Genomic DNA, 11,718 nt, shown 5'->3' on the forward strand with positions numbered 1-11,718 from the left:
GGGAGTGCGTGCGCGATAGAAAGATGCCTCGAGAGAAATCGAGATAGACCATGCACATGTTTGTGATTGAGACTAAGATTAGCTAGTCATATACATATAGGGGGGACTGCGTGTGCATACAATTGAGTGAGAGACCATCATACTTGGCTAGCTGGGCATGAGATTGTGTGTGTGCGTGTGTGAGATGGAGAGAGAACGAGGGGGAGAGATAAATTTTTAGATGGGCCTATCGAGTGCGAGTGAGATATGCATGTGTATGTGTGACCCAGTTGGATGGAGAGTTTGAGAGAGGGGGAAGACCTCCGAGACGACATAGTGGTGCATGAGAGAGTTACGGGCAAAGAGCCAAGGAATTTGTGTGCGTACGATGAGTGCACCCAAGATATCTAGCTTGGACTAGCTAGAGTATCATACATAGTGTGCGAGAGAGACCTATAGATGGTGTATATATGCATGCGAACTAGAAAGACCCCCCCCCCACACACACACAAAGAGAGAGAGAGAGATGGAGAGAAAGGGAGAGGGACCAACAAGGTTTTTGTGTCAGATGCGTGCGACAGAATTGAAGATTGTCGGCGAGAGAGAGAGAGAGAGAACAGGAGTCCGAGAGAGGAGGAGGTCGCATTTTATGCATCAAAGACTGATATAAACCATGTTTCGATATAAAATTGCATTCAAATATTTAAATTAGAGAACATGTTGTCTGCAATCCACACATGAACAGATATATGCGTATATCAAACAAGTTCATTAATTTGACTTTCAACATGTTCGTGGAGTACTATAATACTGTACAACATGCTACTCGATTAAGGTGTTCAATTTTGGATTTAGTTCAGTATTTTGACCTACTGAACGAGCTATTTCATTGAATCCAGATATTTCATTTTGAGTTTGATTCGCGTTTTTGAGTGGGTCAACTATTTGTCATATAGTAAATCGCTAGCAACGAGCATGTAAAAACACATTACTCCCGAGCATCATCTCTCCATCTAAAAAAGAAGTGGCAAGCTAATATTTCAAAATTTGATCCGAGTCGACTTGGTAAGGTAGACGTGGATGCTCGTTCTCCCAAAATTTGAACGAACCATTAAACATCCTCTCTGCTCGGTGGAATTCGCCTGAGCAAATAAATGGGAGACGCGAAATTACCGTCCTATGTGGGACACGCATCAATTGGCCCGTTGTACATCGAGGGTAGGTTCGTTACTTCATCCAAGCGCGCCTTCTCCTCGGCCGAAATGACATGTGCCGAATAATTCAGAAACCATGGTCGGCAAAACACGCGCTCCTCACCCGAAATAGCTCGCGCCCACTATTTCAAAACACGCTCTCCTCGCCCGAAATAGCTCGCGCCCACTATAGTTCAAAACACGCCCTCCTCACCCGAAATCGCTCCCGCCCACTATTTGGGGAGAAGCAAAGTTACTCTACTATCCCCGACCCTCAGTTCACATACCCAAGCGGAGAAGCCTATAGGCAAGGGTAGAACTGTAACTCCCCCTCACATTTCAGACAAATGCGTCCGTAAGACATGGTTCCACTCCCCTCCCAATTCCACCCCCTGCCCGCCCCCATTCATACCTCGTGGGCGCCAAATCACCTTCTCCCCAGGAAGCTCCCTTCTCCCGAGCCGCGAAACCTCAGCCCCCACCGCACCAATTTCGCAGCCGCCCTCCTCCCTAATGTCGGAGACGCTGTCCATTTGCCGTCATGCACTGGGCCGTGTGCCTCTTACTCCGTGCTACTGGTGTTGCCTCGACGACGGCCGCGTGAACCGTACCCGAGCCGATTCACCCCCGCCGTTGTTCACGGCACTGGAGTGGCTCCAACTTCGGATCCATCCAGAGTCCCGGCGCTGCTTCCGCGTAGCCGTCGACCGTCGCGACATCGCTATTTCCCTGCCACCGGTCGCCACTGCAACTGCACCGGCCTCACCGACTCGGCAACTGGACCTGCCTACTTCACCATGCCGCCAGATAGGTCGCACCCTCATCTCAAATCACTTTATTTAGGCGTCAGTTGTCTGAATTTTTATTCTGGGCCAATCAATTCCCAATGGGAACCAGCACCCCTCGAGGCGGCGGAGCTCTTAGGCTGCCGGTTGGCTGGTGTCTAACGTAAGGGTGCGGGGCCGCAAGTTCGCCACGGAAGCAGCGCTTAGATGGCTATCTTTTAGAGTTGCGTGGGTTGAAGGTACTGCCGCCGCCGGATCTGGATGATGGGGAATCTTCGTGGATTGTCCCGGGGGCGGCGCAACCACGGCAGTGCGGTGGGGCGGGGAGCGGGGTTTTGGCCGAGGCCACGGACGGCGTAGGCAGGCTGCTCTACCATTGGTCGCTGTCTCTTCGGGGAAGATTCTGAATAGTGTCAGCCGGGAGGCACAAGACGGCCAGCCATCCGGCGTAGATCGGACAGTACCAAAATAAAAGAAAATCGTGTGACCCCAATTTAGTCTTCAGTCAACAGACGTGTGACCACTCTCGTACCTTGTTGTTGATCTCTTAGTGTATTTCTTCAGATCAAAGAGATATGTCATTCTTAACATTATGCGTTATCTGCATCTTCAGACACACCGTCTTCCGACTCACCGCAGCTGCTCCAACAAGGGAAGCATACACCAGAAGGGAGCTATAGTCCCCACTCAATAGTTCCCTGCATCGAATGCGTGTGCCCGACATGGACAGCCACAACAACTACAGGGCCATTGACAAGTCAGCACATGATGCTCACTCCTATGGATGGCACCCAGATAGGTTGTACCCTCATCTTACTTGTGTGCAACATTTATGGCTTTGTTATTCATCTAAGCATGGAAAATAGATCATCACATTTCACTGTATATTCATGCTGATCTCTTACGGGTCTTGTTCAGGAGCTAACGCCGTTCCATAGTTCAGCTAAGATACTTGTTCTTTAGGTAACGCTGCTCCATAGTTATCATCCATCAGCCAATGCTATCCCACGGGCTGGTGATTATAGTATTATACCACTTCTAGTATTACTTATGCTGTTCTGTAATACTTTTGTGTGCCATCTAGTTAATCTCGAGTACAAACGATACATATTATGTAGCTTTCATCTGTTCTCCCTTTAGTTTATGAGACCTGTTGCTGCTAGTTAACCCCAGTCCTATTATTTATGTCATCTCCTACAGGCACTCATTACATAAATCTAACTAATAGTTGTCTTCCATGCATGTCAGATATAATTGCACACACTGATATATCCACAAGAACCTCACGGAGCAATGTAAAGGCCAATAAACTTGATGTCAATGATACCCAATATGATGGAACATGTAAAGGCAGTTCTTTAGAAGATTTGCAGAAAGATGTTGAATCCTCTTCATCCCACAAGGTCCTTTCTCTAACTTGGCCTGTGATATGGGTACAACATGCATATAATGTCCTAGAGTGTATCTACTCTGTTGCAATGCCATGTACTTAGCATGCTAATCATGCATGTAAATATGTCATGCCTTCCTGTTTTTCAGTACCTATTCCATTCATGATAACATGTTTTCAAATTCAAGTACTGTCATTCTACTCTATCGCAATGCCATCTGCTTAATTTGGACATCATGCTTCTGAATATCTTATGCATTGTTATTCATCAGTATGTACTTCATCTGTCTACCATACCATGTTTTTTTACATTGAAGTGATGTTCTAGTGCTCTGTTGCAATGCCATCTTATTTTCCCAATCATACACGTGTATGTTGCCTTAGTTATTTATGTATGTATTCCGCTAGCATACAGTTTTACATTCAACTAGTGTTTTTTTGCTGTGTTGTCCTGTCGTATCCCTAGCTCTTACACCATACTCCCTCCATCCAGATTACATGTTGCCGAAATGGATAAAAAGGATGTATCTAGAACTGAAATACGCCTAGTCCCATCCATTTTTTCCGGATGGAGGGAATACATGTTAATATGTCATGCCTTTCTATTCTTCAGTGCCTATTCCATCTCTCTATTGTCGCATGTTTTATAATTAAAGCACCATTCTTCTATACAAGGAATGCAAGGGGAAGACGACTATGTTAGAATATGAAGGGTTTCAAACAAGGCCTTTGCAAAAGATCCAAATGCCAGGAGATAATAAACCAACTCCAGTTTTTATAGATACTGCTCCAGCACATAGAAACCCAACTCCTACTGATAATAAGCAGATTCCAGTGGCCAAAGAACTAGTCTGCTCCAGTCCAGCAAAAATATGTCAACTCAATTCTAAGAAGCGTGTGCGTATCCTTGCATCATGAAATTTTATAGCATGCTGATCATATTTTCTACATGTTTCTTACCCATCTCTCTTTTAGAAAATAAGCTTAACATATAGAAGAATTTCTGCAATGGTATCATTTATGAGGAAAGATTCTTGCAGGAATTCTCTGTGCTCCAATGTAGATGTAAGTACATGTTGTATATCACTATATTTTTACATCAACATGTATTTTGTTAATCAGCGTGAATCCAACCTTCATCTGATCTAAATTTAGTTGTAGCAAAATGTATGATTAAAGGCCACAATATTGATTTTTGCAAGGAAAACTGCCTGGTAGTTTTGCATCCTTAGCTGCATGCATGTACTATCTCATATCAGTGGGTTTGAATACTTTGGTTCTGTAGTGGGTTTTTCAGTATTTTTTTACTGTGTTGTCCTGTCGTATCCCTAGCTCTTACATCATACTCCCTCCGTCCAGATTAAATGTCGCAGAAATGGATAAAACTGGATGTATCTAGAACTGAAATACGCCTAGACCCATCCATTTATTTCCGGATGGAGGGAATACATGTCCATATGTCATGCCTTTATATTCTTCAGTACCTATTCCATCTCTGCCGTAGCATGTTTTATAACTGAATCACCATTCTTCTATATAAGGCATGCAAGGGGAAGATGACTATGTTAGAATCTGAAGGGTTACAAACCAGGTCTTTGCAAAAGATCCAAACGCCAAGAGATAATAAACCAACTCCATTTTTCATAGATACTACTCCAGCACAGAGAAACCCAACTCCTACTGAAAATAAGCAGATTCCGGTGGCCAAAGAACTAGTCCGCTCCAGTCCAGCAAAAGAATGTCAACTCCATTCTAAGAAGCCTGTCCGTATCCTCGCATCATGAAATTTTATAGCATTCTGATAATATTTTATACATGTTTCTTACCCATATCTCTTTTAGAAAATAAGGTTAAACGATACAAGACTTCCTCCATTGGGATCGTATTTGAGGAAAATATCTTGCGAGAATTCTCTGTGCTCCAATGCTGATGTAAGTACCTGTTGTATATCACTATATTTTTACATCAGCATGTATTTTGTTAATCGGCGTGAATCTAAACTTTATCTGATCTAAATTTAGTTGTAGCAAAATGTTAAAGGCACCAATGTTGATTTTTGTAAGGAAAACTGCCTGGTAGTTTTGCATACTGAGCTGCATGAATGTACTATCTCATATCACGCACATTACTGAATTGTAGTGCTTCTCTGGTTGCCCATTCATTCATTGTGTCAATGTTGCTTTCGTATTACCTTACCTGGCTGATGATAGTTGTGCCATATTGTGTTAATTTGGTGTAGGCTAGTTGCCCAAATGTTCGTTGTGTCAATGTTGCTTTCCTATTATCTGACTTGGCCAATGATAGCAATGCTAGTGTGTTAATTTTGTGCAGGCTGCTGAAGATAAGAAGACAAACTCTGAAAATAGCAAGGCAACCCCATTGTTTCTTTCCAGTAAATCTAGGCCAGGTAATATGGCAATAACTCATGATTAATCTGTTTGGTTGTCCTAATTTATGTTATGATGCAGCGGTCGAGACACTCTCCACTATCAATAATACAAGCCTGCCAAAATCAACATCTGAATTTGTTCAGTATCCTCTGTCTCGAATGCAATGGAATAAATGTATGTTTGTGAACCAATTAATGGTTGAAGCAATGATGGAAATGGTGGATGAATCAGAGGTGCAGAGTCGTGCGACACAACAACTGATCAATGTTTTCACAGACAGTGTAGCAAAGCAGCGAGAACTTGCCCACATGCTTATGGGCGTCATCTGTGCTGAGGTTGCAGATTGTGACGTGTAGATGGTTAGGTTCTGCTCATTTATTTGCACTGGCATCAATCTTTGATTGCCCAGTGGATGTAATTTCCTGTAATATATGCTGGATGTGCAACGCTATTCCCTGTATGTCGTACCTTTGCTTGATCGGTTTTGGTCCTATGCATAATTGCTCGCCGTAATGGGCTCAAATTATCTAATTTGGCCTAAAGACATGAATGAACTTTAGTGGGCCCATTAAGTTAATGGGCCGTTACTAGGCCGAAAGTTAATGGTCAGCCCTCTTACCTCCCGGGTCGTTAACAGGCCGACATCAAAGCGGGCAACAGGTGGCCCCAATTTATTTCACGGGCCGTTAACAGGCTGTTACTAAGTTTGGGCTACATATGGCCCAAATATACTGTAGGCCTTTAGCAGGCCGAAAGAGACAGCGGGCTTGTAGTGGACCATGAAGAGCATCGGCCGCTAAGAGGCCGAAAGTCAGGTCGTATTGTAAATGGCCCAACTATGTTGTGGGCCTTTAGCAGGCCGAAAGAGAAATCGGACTGGTATTGGACCATGAAGGGCATGGGCCGTTAAAAGGCCAAAACTAAGGTCCGACTACAAATGGCCCAACTCATTTATGGTCCGTTAATAGACCAAAAGGCACACAGGGCTGGGAATTGGCCCAACACTTAAATGGGTCGCTAAAAGGTCAAAACTCAGGTCCGACTACAAATGGCCCAACTGATTTATGGGCCGTCAACAGGCTGAAAGTGACACCGGGCCAGAAATTGGCCCAACACTTAAATGGGCTGCTAAAAGGCCGAAACTCAGGTCCGACTACAAATGGCCCATCAGATTTATGGGCCGTCAACAGGCTCAAAGACACGTCGGGCCGGAAATTAGCCCAACATTTAAATGGGTCTCTAAAAGGCCGAAAGATGTACATCCTGAAAATTGGCCCATCCATTAAATAGGCCGTTAACAAGCTGAAATCTCATCGAGCCATTATTGAGCCCAAATATATAGCGGGCTGTTAACGGGCTCGAACTGATGATGGGCTGCAATGGTGTCAAATCTTTAATGGGCCATTGACGGGCCGAATTGGCACATCTCGTATGGACCGTGGGCTTAAATGGACCTGACACAAGTAGGCCTTATATGGGCCGGCCTGCTAATTTTTACTAGGCCGGCCTTATTCACTGGAATGGGCCACTGTTGGGCCTTGCCACATGTCGACCTATCATAGGCGCCCCCTGTCCAATGAGTGGATGACATCTGTCCCAACGGTGAGGCAACACGTGTTTCCTGCGGCCAATGATGATTTTACACGTGGAAAATCCCCATTGGTCCGGGCTGTTAACGGGTTAACGGATCCAAAACCGGACCCGATAGCTTAACTGCGTTTCGTTACGGTGGATGCCACGTGTCGGTCACCCTTGATGAAAGCACTTCTGTGACGCGCGATTTATTGTCATGGAAGTGGACACTTCCGTGATGATAATTTTGGTAATGTCATGGAACACTTCTACGACAGCACAGGTATGACTATCTTGATCTGTCATAAAATCTTCATGGATGTACATGCATGACAAAAAACACGACCTACTGTGACAAACACGTATCATCACGGAAGTGTATTTTTTTGTAGTGTAGATTAACAATAACACTGGTTAGACATGTCCTTAAGGTAACAGTGTGATCGCTTCATTTTACATGCACCCTTACATTAACAACAGCAAAAGGTTGGTATAAGGACATGCAACAGTGGACGCATCAGCACAATGTACCTACAAGGAGGCATAAAGTGGTGATGCCGAGTTTTTTCATGCTCTGTGAGGGCAGCAAATCTAATCTTGGAGACCTTTTACTATGTGAGGGCAGCAAATCTAATCTTGGAGCCCTTTTAATATGTGAGGGCAAGAAATCTAATCCTAGAGACCTTTTACTATGTGAGGGCAGCAAATCTAATCCTGGAGACCTTTTACTATGTGAGGGCAACAATTCTAATCCTGGAGACCTTTTACTATGTGAGAGCAACAAATCTAATCCTGGACATACTCTGTTGACTTGTCCACTAGCCGCCACTTTCTATCCTTTTTCAACCAATAATAGATTTGTTCCTTATCTAGTTTGTACTACGTTTTCCCATTATTTCCCTTTTCAACCAACAGACCGGTTGGGTATCCGGTCTCTACTACTTTCACCATATTATTTCCTCTTTGAATCAAGTCCTAGATTAATGCTACAACTTTCCCCCTTTCTTTGTTGTTTGAACCAAGTCCTAGATTCGAATGCATGAAGTAGCTTTACCTCTAATAATACTAAAAATTTAGGTGGCTTTGGAAGAGCTAATGGGAGTAGAAAAAGATGCACATGCAGACACGTGGGGAGCTGGGGCAGTAGAGCAAGGCCGCTTTTGAAGAACTTATACCTGAGGGTCATCGGGATGTCGGCGGCGGCAGGTCGGATCTGCGCACAATACGGTAGGGAGGAAGAAGGGTCGGAGGACCTCCCGAGTAGGCGCTGTGTCAGAGAGAATGACACGGGCAGAGGATCAGGCCCCTCCAGCAGCTGTGGGTTTCCTCCCTCGCCGGCGATGACCGCGTGAACGATGCACCTAGTCCTCTACACACACCAGCCGAAGGGATCCGGCCGGATCTGTGACCAGCGGTGAGGACGAGAAAATGTCGCTACCCTGTCTTGTTTAGATCTAGAGAGGATGAGAGAATGAAGAGAGCAACCCTAGTAAAGAAAGCGCTCAGGCCCCTACATACATATATAGTGGAGTGATTATCTTTTTCTCTCCACAACAAGTGTTTCGGTTTGTGTACGTGGCATTAAAGAAAAGAAACTCTCTATTTAAGGTGACTAACTGTATGACTCCTACTTACTACTACTCTATACCCCTATATAGTGTGTGAATAACTTTGAAAGTTGGTCGTTGGATGAAGCCAATCCGATGGTACAAAGATGGAAAATCTGAGCACTACTGGCTGTTGGATATCATCTACGTTCCACCAAATTCTGCCATGTGTAGAATCTAGAAGACTCCATGGTTGAACTTAAGCATAATGCACAAACGTCAAAACACAAGCACTTCTCCTTTGTTATAGAATCTTCCATATCTTAATTGCCCAAATTTTTTTTCCAAAATGAATTTTCACTATTTGTTTTTACTTTATGCTTTACAATGCACAATTCCATGAATCTTAAAATAGATTTTTGATAAAACTAATTGATTTTGAACTAGATGAACACGAGTCCCATCTGAAACGAGTGCTTAATACTCCTATTCTATCAACACGAGTCCCACCTGACAACAACATCCATGCTACATCTAGCTCTTCTCCCTCGTTTCTCTCTTCTAATTCTAAACTCAACCGATGCCCGGTGGGAGGGGTGGGGATTTGCCGATGGTCGGTTTGCTCAACTGCGGCCCCACCTCATAGTGAAAATTTTATGACTGGAATAAAAATGCCATCTACTCCCTCCATTCCTAAATATAAGTCTTTTTAGATATTTCAAATGGAATACAACATACGGATGTATGTAGACATATTTTAGAATGTACTAGATTCTCTCATTTTGTTCCGTATGTAGTCACTCACTGGAATATCTAGAAAGACTTATATTTGGGAATGGAGGGAGTACTATACTAATAAAACATTAGGGCTATGAGGCGATGCAGTGCTGGTTATAGGAGGCAAGAAGAAGAGATGCATCCATCGACGACGTCCACCTCCTCGACTCAGGGCACCGGCCCACCAAACGGCGGCTAAGAAGCAGTGGCTTTCATGGCCAGGTCGACGTGCTTATGAACAATGGCGTCCAAAGATTCTAGCCGCTGGAAGAAGGCCAACGTCTTTATGTCCTCACTGGCCTTGTAGTGGCCTATGTAGATGATTTCCTCATAGACGTGGATGTGCAGGTCGACGGTTTCTTGCATGGTGAGGCGCTGCGCGGCGAGCGCGGCCTCGAGGTGCACATTCTTTCTCGCGACCTCCGGCACCTGCAGGGCCACCAGGGCTTGAAAGAGTTCATCACCATGGAGGCCGATGAGGGTGGAAGGCAATGAGGAGCTTGGGCGCGCGGGCTAGAGCAATATGGCAAGGTCGTTCGCGTGCTTCTTGATGGCGGTGAACTTGCGGATGGAGTTGACCATCATGTCGTCCATGCGAGAGGCGAAGCCAGCATCGGTGAGGGCTATGACGTCGGCGGTCGCCAGCACCATCTGGAAACGCTGCGCGGTGCGGGGCTGCAGGCTGACGCCTTGGATGATTTTGCACAACTGACTGCCGCTCGCGTCCATCGCCTCCATAGGTGCTTGTGGTTTCTGGTCACTTGGTCTTGTATTGGAGTGAGCAGTGTTGCGCAGAGACTATGAGTAGATGGATTGGAGTGGTGGGGCGCCTTTATATGAGAGTCCAAACTCTGTTACATTCACATCGTACTGGCTCTATTCTGCTTCTCCAATGAATTTCCTCTACATGTAATTGAGGGTGCATCATTGACCGTTCAACGTCTCGGGAACCACTACCCTCTCCCTCGTTGGCATTCAAGCACCTATGGAGGCGACTGCCGCTCGCGTCTATCGCGTGTCAGGAGACGTTCCCGTCGATGATGAGGTGCCTATGGTGACTTTGTGAATTTCAAGATGATAGTATACTCAATATTGTGCACCGCAACCAAGGCGGAGAGGGAAATGAGAGAACTACGTATTTATTTACGGTGTAGATTCACTCATTTTGCTCCATATGTAATCCGTGTCGGTGTAGTCTAGTCACTTGCTGAAATCTCTAGAAAGGCAAATACTCCTTTCTGGTTTACAAGGCTATACTAGCAAGTACTACAATAGTGGGCTCACATACATGGCTATATGCGTGCTCCAAGGTTCGCAACTGCCACGTTCGGGTTGTGCTTGGCTCTTCGCCTCTTCGAGAAGACAAACAATGATCTTACTACTGCTGCTTCTACACTATCGAATCCACTGTTGCATGTCCGTCCACCGCGAGCGGGAGGGATAGCTTGTTGTAGTACTACTCCCTCCTTTCCGGTTTATAGGGCTTATCTCAAAATATGACGCGCATTCAGAGAGAAGTGTGCCAGACCGACCGACCGCCTAGGGTGTGACGCGAACGCGATGGGCGTGTTGTATATTGTACTCCATAAATGTGTACCGCCGTTTTCTTGAGGCTTTGCTCCATGGTGCAATCCATGGATACAAAATTAGTATACTGTACTATTTAAAAGTCGAGGGCGGAGCTTTTCCCGCGCAGTAGGCGGAGCAGTTCCGCCTAGTCGGTTTGACAAAGACGCGAGAAGATGAGGGAGTAGGCTGCTGCATAAGAAGGGCTGTGTGATTTGACGGTGAGTTACTACTGGACAGCTGGGGCCCGGTGATTCCACTTGCCATTATCATTTTAACTGCGGCGCTACGACCGGCATGAGTCTCCCGATTCCTGACCACCTCCATACAGGTGCCTCTCCCGATGCTCCACCATGTAGAGGCTGCTCTTGCATGAGAGCCCACTCCTCCACTTTTTCCTTGCCTCTTTCCCCCACATATGCAAAAATGCCATGTAAAGCAGGCTTATAGCCCACTATTGTACTTGATCCTATAGGTGCTAAGCCTGCCACATAGGCATAGAGTCTGATGTGTCAAGTT

The sequence above is a fragment of the Triticum urartu genome, chromosome 1A, assembly GCF_056163025.1.
Source record: "Triticum urartu cultivar PI428250 chromosome 1A, HENAU_Tu73, whole genome shotgun sequence".
In the NCBI taxonomy this organism is placed as follows: domain Eukaryota; kingdom Viridiplantae; phylum Streptophyta; class Magnoliopsida; order Poales; family Poaceae; genus Triticum; species Triticum urartu.